This window comes from Carlito syrichta, unplaced genomic scaffold (assembly GCF_000164805.1).
Source record: "Carlito syrichta isolate Samal-C Ts95f unplaced genomic scaffold, Tarsius_syrichta-2.0.1 Scaffold316302, whole genome shotgun sequence".
NCBI lineage: Eukaryota > Metazoa > Chordata > Mammalia > Primates > Tarsiidae > Carlito > Carlito syrichta.
The window spans coordinates 454,024-466,073 of NW_007260398.1; positions in this window are offsets into that span (position 1 = coordinate 454,024).

Genomic DNA, 12,050 nt, shown 5'->3' on the forward strand with positions numbered 1-12,050 from the left:
AAAAATAATGACTAAAAATTTCCAAATTTGACAAAAAGCATAAACCTAAATAGGGTAAACATAAACAGATTCACATCTAGACAAATTGCAGTGAAAGGATTGGGGGGAAAATCAACAAGAAACACTTGAAAACAGCAAAAGAAAAATGATTCATCACTCACAAGGGAACTCTAATATTTACAGCTCTTTTCTCATAAAAAACAATGGAAGTCAAAGGCATTAAAATGACATTTTCAAAATTCTAAAAAAAAAAACAACTATTAACTAAGGCTAAACATAAAGATAGATGGAAAAGAATTGAAAGTCTGAAAAAAACCCCATAGACTTATAGTTAATTAATTTTTGACCAAGTTTCCAAAAATTTTGACTATTTCACCAAGGAAACAAGAGTTTTTCAACAAATGTTACTAGAGCAACTGAAAATTTACAAGCAAAATAATTAAATTGACCCCTACCTCACATCATTTAAAAAAAACCCAAAAAACAAACAAACATGACTCAGAGTGAATCAAGAACCTAACTAAAGTGCTAAAGCAATAACATTCTTAGAAGAAAATACTCAAGAAAATCTTCAGGTCTTGTGGGAAAACACAGCTTTGGCTTTCTTGGAACTCTGGTGTGAGGCCTGTGCTTAGAGAGCACCCAGTCTAAGATGGGAGAGCGATTCCTTGACCATAGAGTCTGGTCCCAAGTGGAATATTACTTCACTTCGGAGAATATAGACTTCTGTTGTCTAGGTATTTCTGTTTACATGGCATGGTATTGTCTGTTGCTTTGGTCAGTGATCAACTCCATACTTATTAATTTGCTGGTTGAAATCTTTAGAGGGCATCATCCAATATGTGTAGTGTTTGAGCTCCTTCTTGTTACTGAAACCAAAGGGAATTCCTCTTGTAACCTCTTGGAATAGTCAAGAAGCAGGTACATAGTTTATCATCTTGGATGTTCCCTCAAGGGACTTTGAATCTTGAGTGACTGACCAAAGACACAGGGACATCTAGAGGTCATATTAATCATAGCAGTTTTGAGGTGTGCATCGGACTGTTCTTGTGATGTGTTCATGCTGTCTTGTCTGTCAGACACCTGGGGTTTTTCATGGATTAAAAAATAAACACAGCCGGGCTCGGTGGCTCAGCCTGTAATCCCACGCCTTTGGGAGGCTGAGGTGAGTGGATTGCCTGAGCTCGCGGGTTCGAGACCTGCCTGGGCAGCGAGACCTCATTTCTACAATAAATCAAAAAATCAGCCGGGCATGGTAGTGCACGCCTGTAATTCCAGCTACTTGGAAGGCTGAGGTGGAAGGATCGCTGGAGCCCAGCAGGTTGAGGCTGCGGTGGCTGGGAGTGGCCACTGCACTCCAGTCTGGGCGACAGAGTGAGACTCTAACTCAAAAATAAATAAATAAATAAATAAATAAATAAATAAATACAAAGTATTGACCTTTTGTCTTGTTCAAGAGAAGATTATTGGGGCAGAATAAGCATGGAGTAAAATTAACAGCGATTCAGTCTCATGTAAAATTTGTAATATTGAGAAAAACTTTGTTGAAACATGAGAACTTCTTTACAAAATATAGATATCAAATACATGACTTAAAAAACTGAACTTGGGCTTTCAGGAGAGAAAAGAAAGACATCACTGATCTTTAAAGTTCCTGACTTCCTTTTTATACATCTTTACTTTTTAAAAATCATATTTACCACATGTGGTGTATTATTTCCAGTTATGATCATTTAAGATCCATGGTCTATTTACAGAAAATTTTTTTCTAAATATTTTTTTTGACTCAAAGTAAAAGAAGTTTGGGAGTGAGTGGGCAGTATCATATGGCAGAGGAGGAGTAGACCAGTGAAGGGGTGGAATACATATCTAGCTCCCGATTAGGTCCTGGCAAGGGAGAGGGGCCCACAAGCAAGTCTAAGGCACTGTGCTGCTGAGAAACACCAGGAGATTGGGCATAGGCAGAGTCACATAGGGAGTCCTCTGACATATACATCAGAGTTTTTCTCTCTCCTCTTCCCACCCTTAACCATGTGGCTAGCACATCTTTGATTTCTAAGACTTCCGTGCATCAAAGCAATGAATAGCACTGAAAGAATATTGGAGACATATGCAGGCAAAGAACAGTCTAAAACAAGATGGTAAGAAGAAATTTACTTTATTGTTTCATTTGAGGCTACAGATCACATGGAAATAACCCAGAAAGAGTTCAAGTCTGTGGTTTGGGGATGCCAGAGTAGACAATATCATTGGTGTCAGGATCAGCAGCTAGGTTACAGGGAGAAGATTCAGATCTCTGGATCCCAGGGAAGAGGGATCATCTAGACCCCAGAACTTTCATTCCAGCCACTAATGCAGGCTCAGGTAGGAGAAGGATGAGGCAGAAATATTTAGCACTTGCTTCACCCATGTCTACTCGTCTTGGACTTCATTTAGCAGCAGCCTCCAGACTGCTGGCTGCTCCCCCCTCCACAGCAACTGGAGCCCCCGCAGGGCTGACTGCAGCAGTCAGAGCTCTGGGGTCTGCGGCGGTGGAACCTGTGGCGCCTGTGGTGGCTCAGGCAGCAGCCACCACCCCCAGAGCTGCAGCAGCCCCCAGAGCTGGAGTCACAGCAGCCCCCGGAGCTGGAGTCACAGCAGCCCCCAGAGCTGGAGCCACAGCAGCCCCCAGAGCTGACACTGCAGCAGGAAGAAACTGGAGGGCACTTGGGGGGACACTTTGGGGGACATTTAGGAGTCTGACACTTGGGAGGGCACTTGGGGGTGCACTTGGGAGGGGGCTGGCACTGCTGCTGGCTCTGCTGGCAGGACATCTCAGTGGGCTGAGTTCAGGAGCTGAGGGAGGAACAAACAGCAAGTCAGACTCAAGTACTGAGCCCACACCTGCCTATTCACAACCTTTCAGCTTCACTTCTAGTCTCTTTATTTTGATGAACTATTTAAATGCAGTGGTAGATAATTAATCACTGAAAGTTTTGTGATTACTTATAGTTTGGCAAAGGTCATACTATCTCTTTTAAGTATCATAACTTCTTTTTAAGATAGTCATAATTTACTATATCTTTTGCCAAGAAGAAATCTGAGACAATAAACCATATGAGAAAAAAAAAAAATCTACCAAGATTAAATGTCTGTCAATGAAGAAGACAGTTTTCTCATTGTGTCAGACAAAATTCTGAAATTTCCACTGTAGAAACTTGGGAAGATAAATATTTTCTAGGATAAAGAAATGAAGGATGATCTCTTAGAATAACTTCCTAGGTGACTTTGTTTTGTAAACATTTGGGCCTGCAGAATTATATGTGGTCTGGGAGAAGGCTGTTCTCACTCGCTCCCTCTGTTAGTGAAGAAGCTGAAGAATACTACTTTTTGTGCAGAGAGAACTCAGGCACCCTGGCTCCAGGCTGCTGCTCTGCCATTTTCAGCACACAAAGGTGTCACACTAACATTTTGGTTAATGATCCCCGACTTGCTGGATCAAACTTCTTAAAGAGATTCTCAGTTCCAGTGTGGATTCAAGGTATGCGGGTTTCAAAAAGCCCCGAAGAATTCTCTGATCATTGCTACTCTGTTGGCTGAGAACTACTATCTGCAGCTCATCTGTCCAAGGAGGGTCGCAGTTTTGCAATGAAAAGTGAGAGTCCCGATTGAAGCTGTTCTGGTAGAGCAGGGTGGCCCAGGCTTCAGCTCCCTACAGCCCAACCACGGCAGATCAATTTGATTCAGCACAGTCACTGGCGTCTAATTCTTCTTTGTGTTCCCAGTTTGTTCATTCCCCTTTTCCCTGTACATATCTCCCTTCAGTCTTCCTGAGTTCTCCCCTCCTCTATCCAGGTGGATCCCAGCCAACAAGGCCCTGCCCTGCCTTCCCTCCTCCTCTGGTCTGAGCCTTCCATAGAGGAAGCTCCTACTCCTGTTCCCAGTTGACACTTACCGGGGTTACAGGGTCCTTCAGCACCTCAGGAAATGAGTGGATGGAGATGCTCTGGTCCAGAGCCATTTTATCTTGGCCTGGGCTCCACTCCCAGCTATGAGACAAGGCCTGAGCATGAGAGGTCCCACCTCCTGATACCTCATGGGTCCTGACAGGTGGTGACTGGCAGCTCCTTACCTGCCTCTCTCCACAGGGTTCAGGGCAGCTGCTCCTAGCATGGAATATGATTTGGAAACAGGGTGTGGTGGAGAAATCCCTGCCATCATTTCATGTTTTGTTCTCCCTGGAGAATACCTGCCCTGCTTGATTTTGAACTTGAGTCCCTCGTTTGTTAACTTGCAAATCTTAACTCCGTGTCTCTGGGCAATTTGGTTTAAATGAAGTTTCACAGAATCCTCCAACCTTCAGCTATCTTATAGTTTTGTGTTCATGTGTGTGTGTGTGTGTGCACTTGTGTGCATTATAGGAATTGAGAATCTGGTTAAAGAGTCAAATAGAGAGCAGTCTGGTTCTGCTACATATGACATGCATAACCTTATGAAAAATACCTCATTGTCCTTAATCTCAGTTTGTCAGCTCTACAGGAGAGACAGTATAAAATAATTCTCAAGCGATGTCTGAGCTAATGCTGACTAAATTCATGTTATATTACTGAAACAGATGCCAATGCACTAATTTTAAAAAATCATAGCTGCTCTCTAAGGAGAGTGGATTTTGTAAGAAATGAAAAATGCTTTTGTTTTGTTGAGGTTTTAATAAGAGTATATGAAGAGTATATGAAGGAATGAAAGAATCTGTGAATAAGTTTCATATAGGAGGAAGAGAGAGATGACTTGATATATGAATTAGAGTAAAGATTCAGATATTTCAGGAATTTTGGGTGGACTGAGGTGAAGTCCACAGATGAGGAAGAGAAAAGGTAGAGGAGATGGTGAAATTGTGTAAGGTTGGGGTTCTGCCTAGTGTGATGAACTGTGGGAAAGACATCCCGCGGGCAGTGGAGACAGAAAATTCCTTAAGTGTTGCTTAATACCTAAGCATTAAAATCCTAATATTTTTATAGGAATTTTTGTTTGTGTTTTATAAGCTTATCTCAACTACTAGTCCTTTACTATCTCAATTAAATTATCTGTATGAGCACAGACTTTTCTTAAAATAATGATTGGGCTTTTTTACATGCTCAAAAGACTAAAGCAAGGGGCTAAAGATTACATCTGATTATGATGGTAAGTCATATTATAAGAACCTCATCTATATAGTATTGTAAAATTATTAAACAGCTAAACTAATTTATCAGATTAAGCAGATGTAAGGCTAGAGGTGATCATGAGAAAAAATCTGTTCTGATCCTCACTGGGTTCCAGAAATGGTCTCTCTCCATCTCTCACTCCTGCTCCTCCCACCAGAATTGCCTTTGATTATTAAGAGAATCTCACCTTGAGGTCCCCACTGGGTCTATATGAGGTCCAGTCTTTGCTGAATGGTGTTTGAGGCATGTTTGATGTGATCCTTTGCTGCATCTCCAGTCTAGGCTATGCTCCCTCACTTTAGAAATGTTCTTCTTAGGGTCAAATGGCTCATTTCCTCTATTTTGAATTTGTCCCCCTCTCTCCAATGTCCAGGCTTTTTTCCCCATGACCTATGCAGTGCTAAAGCAGTGCTGTTCAAATATAACTTCTTTAGGAGTCATATCTTTCAAATATGATGACAATAAACTCCTTGGTTCTGCAGCTTGGGTCTTATGCTTATGCATTTGTCAGTAACTCTTAGAACAGGCTGGTTTCATTGGGCAATCTATTTAAAAATTGGTGTATTATTGTTAGCATCAACTTTACTTTGTGTACGCCTTAAGTCACCATCATTGGAATTCTTACTCTGAGACATTTACAGTACCACATACTAGCCTTATCACACTGCAGGAATCTGCCATTAAACTACCTGGCTATGGCTCACACTGTTGCAAAAAATGTATTCAATGAGAGAGTCATCAAGGTATTGATTACTCAGCTAACATTGGTAGTTCTGATGCAGAAGCCCAGCCCATCCGTTTCAAGGTGACGGGCATTAGAAGCTATTCTGTCCATGCTTCTGACACCAAAAGGGTGGCACCCAAGCTGTCAGTAAATCTGGCATGAGTTTAGGTAATAAGGCAGCAGTATTATGCAACATCATGAGGACTGTTTCTTTGTGTTGGGCGTTTGATCTCCACAGACTGGTACCTTTTTAATATTAACAGAGTGTACAAGCAAACAAATGATTTTCTGAGTATGTTTCTATGTCATCAAGTTATCATCTCAGAGTACAGGAAGGAAGAATGTGGGGACTTGGTGAGAATTAACTCAGATTTATTGAATTTTACTCTGTAACCAAGAGCCGGCACTGTACACGAATAGTTTTTAATTTGTTTCCTTCCACTGCAAATCTCTGTTTACAGTAGCAACAATAAATTAATATTCCAAAATTGCTAGAAGTCTATAAAACGTATCTAATGATTTGTTTATAAGTAGTTTGATAAAATATTTCAAGCATGACAAAAAAATTGGTAAATCTCACCACATAGTAAAAAAAAAAAAAGTACTACATGGCACAAAGCATAATTTTAAAAAGGTAGAAAAAAGCAAATTGTCAACTGTGAAAAAATAAAATACTTGAATCAGGAATACTATTAAAATCCATAATAAACAGTAAGTTCTTATAGTGTTATAAAAATAAATAAATATATCTACAAACAAAAGAGCAAAGCACATGAACAAAGAAATAGCTTAGAAAGAAACTTAAATGGCCAATACATTTTGAAATTTCTTATTTCAAGTTTATGCATACAAATAATTTAAAATTCACATATATAACAAGGATGGTTTTTCAACTATGAGATTTATTAAGTTTATTTCTTTATGTTAAATTAGAAAATACTTAAAATGGAAAACAGAATTCAGTTTTGCTGCAGTTAGTTGGAAATGAGTCTTACATAGTTTGGTATAACCATGAAAATTTGGATGACATATGGTTGCTTATTATTCAACAAATAATTATTGTTGTGTATACAAAAAAAATTTTAAATGTGTATACTCTTATATAGCAACTGTACTTCCAAGAATTCAGCCTAAAGAGCATGACTTTGAGAAAGAAAAGATATGCATAAGAATAATATCTGCATAAGATCAGGAAATTAAAATTACAGTAAGATAGAAATTTGCAAGACAATAATAGCTGCAGAATAAGTTAAATTTATATTAGCTGGCAGTAAGTAATTCAGAAAATAATTTTAGAAATTGCTATTTAAAGAGTTAAAATAAGTAAAGCCTTAAATATAATTTTAATGTAAAATATTTTGATAAAATGAGAATACTTATAAAAGACATTACAGAGCACCAAAATAAAAAGAGAGACATGCCATGTGCATGGATAAATGCAAAAAGATGTTGATAAAATAGGGCCATCCTTTATAAAGTAATGCATACATTCAGTGGAATTTTAATCAAAATTCTAATAATATTTTAAGAGTAGGCTTCTGGTTGACATTTCTTTTGTTTGTTTCCTTGTTTGTTTTATAGAGATACGGTCTTGCTTTGCTACCCAGGCTATCCTCTAACTCCTAGTCTCAACCCATCCTCCCACCTTGGCCTCCCAAAGAGCTGAGATTACAAGTATGAATCACTGCACCCAGCTGAGATTTCTTAAAATCATGAAAAGTGCAAACATTTATGGTTTTGCAGAAATTCAGCTTTGTTAAAAACAAAACTCCTTTTTATCAAATGACACCATTAAAATGCCAACAAGAAAATAATTTATTGAAAAAAGAGATTCACACCACATTTAATAACAGTACATTAGTAACAAGAATGTATAAAGAACACTTATAGATACAGAATGAGATAAACAAATGAAAAAACAGGCTTAAGAAAAGAACAGACAAGTCGCAAAAGAGAAAACCCAAGTGACCAAAAACATATTAAAAGATGCTCTGATGATTACAAAGCAAGGAAGCACATGTACTTGTTATAGAATACTAATTCACACCCATCAAGTGGAAATTACTAAGTTTACCAACAGTGTGCAGCAAGAGTGATTCTTATAGACCATAGGTCCAAATAGAAATCAACTCAAGCAATGTGGAGAGATGGACATGATCTGAAATTCAACAGTTCCACTTAGAGGTCCTCAACTCGGGGAGGCTCTTCCACATATATGCAAGTAGACCTGCACAGAAGTGTCCATAGCTGCAATATTTATACTGAAAATAATGGAAACACCCTAAATGTCCATTCAAAAGAGACAGGATAACAAAATCATGCTGCACTCATAGGATGGATACTATATGGTTGTAAAGATGAATAAACTTTAGCTACACAAATTAACTTGAATAATAGCAAAAATAATGTTTAAAGAAGGGAACACACCACAGATGAGTACCTCAAGTATGGTGCCATTTCTGTAAAGTTGAAATCATGCAAACTGTAATTTATATCACATATATATATAATGTTATACATACATATATACATATACATATATGTATGTATATAACATTTATTCCATACAGGCAACTGGTATGAAATACAATTTGAAGAAATATTTAACAGCTTGGTTTGAATCAGTTTGCATAGGGTCCTTCGGTGTACACTTGGGAGGCAAGAAGGGAAGTATTATTAGGGCCGAAGTTCCAAAGCAACAAGAATGAGAGCCCTGAAGGCAGGCACCCTCCAGGGAGAACAAGGTGGGAAATGATGGGAAGGATTTTTCCATTCATCCATCTCTAAGTTGTATTCCATGCTGAGAGAAGCTGCCCTGAGCCCTATGGAGGAAGGCAGGTGATAATCTGCCAGTCACCACTGGTCACAGGACACACGTGGGTGGCAGGAGGTGAGAACTTTCATACCCAGGTCCTGTCTCACAGCTGGCAGTCAGAGCCTAGGCCAGGATAAAAGGGCTTAAGGCCAGAGCACCTCCATCCACTCACCTCCTGAGGTGCTGAAGGACCCTGTGCTGCCTGTGACCCTGGTAAGTGTCCCCTAGGATCGGGAGTAGGAGCTTTTGCAGAGAAAATCTCGGTTCAGAGCGAGAGAGTTAGCTGGGCAGGACCTCGGGGTTGGGGTGGTGCTGGTATTCATATTAGCAAAGGCAGGGGTTTCAGACATACAGATGGAGGGACTGTAAGGACAGCCTGGAGTCATAAGAAGGAAGATTCCTATGATTGTGACTTGGTGCATTAGAGAAAATAAATTAATCTATAGCTGTTGGGTCTCTAGTCTGAAGGCATCACAACATTGCCTGTCATGCTAATTTATAGCTGTTTTCTAAAAGGGAGGTTTGCCTTTAAAAACTATCCCTTCCTGAAAAGTTGAGATGAGAACAGAGCTTCCCAGTCAGTACAGAGGAATTCACAGCTAACTGACTTATTTAAACTGACATTTAATGGTTCGCAGAGTAGAAAACCAAAATATAGGTACTGAGTACTTGTCTAAGGTGATTGTCTGCTGAAAATGTCAGAGCACTGGACCAAGAAGAGGACTTGGGGACCTGGTGCAAGTCTCAAATTCATTAAATAATATTTTGCCTCAGTTATCTCAGGCAATCTGCAATGTACTTTGCAAGTCTAAACTTTTTCATCCGTATAAGAAAGTCTCAGAAATGCTTCAAAGAGAGGACTGTTTCACTAAAGAAATAATTTTATTTCTAAACTCCTTTCTAGATTGTTTTGATGATTTATGTGTATAATTGCATTGAAATGTCTCCTTTAAATACTATGTGTGGACTTAAAGAAATTTTTAAAATATATTTTGGTTTCAGTTTTCTATTCTATTCTTTCTTTCTTTCTGTTTTTTTTTTCTTTTTTTTGTTGCCAAGGTCTTACCCTGTCACCCAGGCTAGAGTGCAGTGGCATGACCATGGCTTATAGAATCCTCAAACTCCTGGGCTCAGAGCATCCTTCTGCCTCAGCCTCCCCAGCATCTGGGACTATAAGCATAAAAATGCTATATGATATATAAGTAAAAGCATTAGGTTCATAAGAGAGGATGTGAAAGCATTTAGCCAACATTTAGAAATAAACTTCCAGTGATTAATTATCTATGACTACACTTAAATAGTTCATTGAAATGAAAGGACTAGAAACAAAGTTGAAAGGACAAAATTAGGCAGGGGTAGCCACTGTTCTTGGGTCTGAGTTGCTGTTTGTTCCTCCCTCAGCTCCTGAACACCTGCCCGCCGAGATGTCCTGCCAGCAGAGCCAGCAGCAGTGCCAGCCCCCTCCCAAGTGCACCCCCAAGTGCCCTCCTAAGTGCCAGACTCCCAAATGCCCCCCAAAGTGTCCCCCTAAGTGCCCTCCAGTCTCTTCCTGTTGCAGTGTCAGCTCTGGGGGCTGCTGTGGTTCCAGCTCCGGGGGCTGCTGTGGCTCCAGCTCTGGGGGCTGCTGTGGCTCCAGCTCCGGGGGCTGCTGCAGCTCTGGGGGTGGTGGCTGCTGCCTGAGCCACCATAGGCGCCGCAGGTCCCACCGCCGCAGACCCCAGAGCTCTGACTGCTGCAGCCAGCCCTGCGGGGGCTCCAGCTGTTGTGGAGGGGGGAGCAGCCAGCAGTCTGGAGGATGCTGCTGAGGAGGACCCTGAGCCTAGAAGAAAAGACTTGGAGGCAGCAAATGGCCAAATAATTCTTCCTCCCTTCCTCCTCCTGCTGGGCCTGCCGGTGTTACTGAGAGGTCTGGGTGAGGGCTGAACTCAACCTACGAGAATTCTTCAGTCTTATGGTTCTGGAACCCAAAACTTCTCCCCCAAAGCTGTAAACTGACCTCATTTCCCATGTGTATGACTGCTTTGGAAACAGATCCTATGTCCCTCTGCAGCTTACCTTTTTGCATACCCTAGTCTGATGTGAAAAAATAAAACCAGAAATGCGCATTCCCTCTTGCCTTGACTTATCGTTTTACTGCATTGTTTGCGTCATACTCTGTCCTCAGCTCCTTGCTCCCCACATGTCAATATCTACAAACCTTATTCAAATTTAGCCACTCTTTCCACTGATAAACAACATAATCAAATGCTTACGAGAGGCAAGGTTCTAGGTGGTTATATACCTGAGAATACTGTGATCAAACTAATAAACACAAAGAGGTTGGTTGGTTGCTTTTCATTGTACTAGACAAAGAGGGAAAAGAAAAGGATGAGGCCAGGGGCTCTAATCCCCAACCCAAGTACCAGGTAAATAACCTGAAAGTTTTCATGTACACCCTGAAAGAAACCCTTATCTTCTGTAGCTTCAGAACTGAAATTGTTGAAAACCAAACCCCAGATTTCATCTGGTGAATGGCTGAATTGCAGTGCAAATTAAATTGCCAGATCTTCAGGGTTTCTACAGTTAAGGTCAGGACATTGATTAAGAATGAAATGGGCTGCTGGGCGCTGTGGCTCATGCCAGTAATCCCAGCACTTGGGAGACTGAGTTCTGAGGATTACTTGAGCCCAGGTGTTCGAACCTGGGCAACATGGCGAGACCTCATCTCTACAATAAATCAAAAAATTAGCTGGGTTTAGTGGTGTCTGCCTGTAGGTCCAGCTACTTAGAAGGCAGAGGCAGAAGGATTGCCTGAACTCAGTAGGTCAAGACTGCAGTATCTATGAGTGTGCAGTATGCACTCCAACCTTGGTGACAGAGTGAGATTCCAACTCAAAAAAAACAAAAATGAAGGAATGGGATCCTGAAAATTGACATGGGGACCTATGGGAAGATCCTGATGACAAGGGGAACATAGAATCCATAAGTTTAGTTGAGGCTTCTTCACCAAAGAAGCAACCTTTCTGTTCCCACCTGAGGAGACCGAAACTGATTTCTTGAGGAAACTGGAACCCTTCCCTGAGGCACTTGCCTTGCAAGACACTGACTGAGTCTCAGGATGCCTTCCTACAACCCCTCTTTGCTTCTAGACTCCATTTCCAACAGTTTTATAAAGATGAGGTACAATGTGTAGCCCATGAGGGGATGTACCACATTAAAAAACCAACAAAAACCCCACAAAACAAAACAACAAAAACATCTTTAAAAAATTAATACAAGCCGGGATCCATGGCTCAGCCTGTAATCCTGCACTTTGGGAGGCTGAGGTGAGTGGACTGCCTGAGCCTGC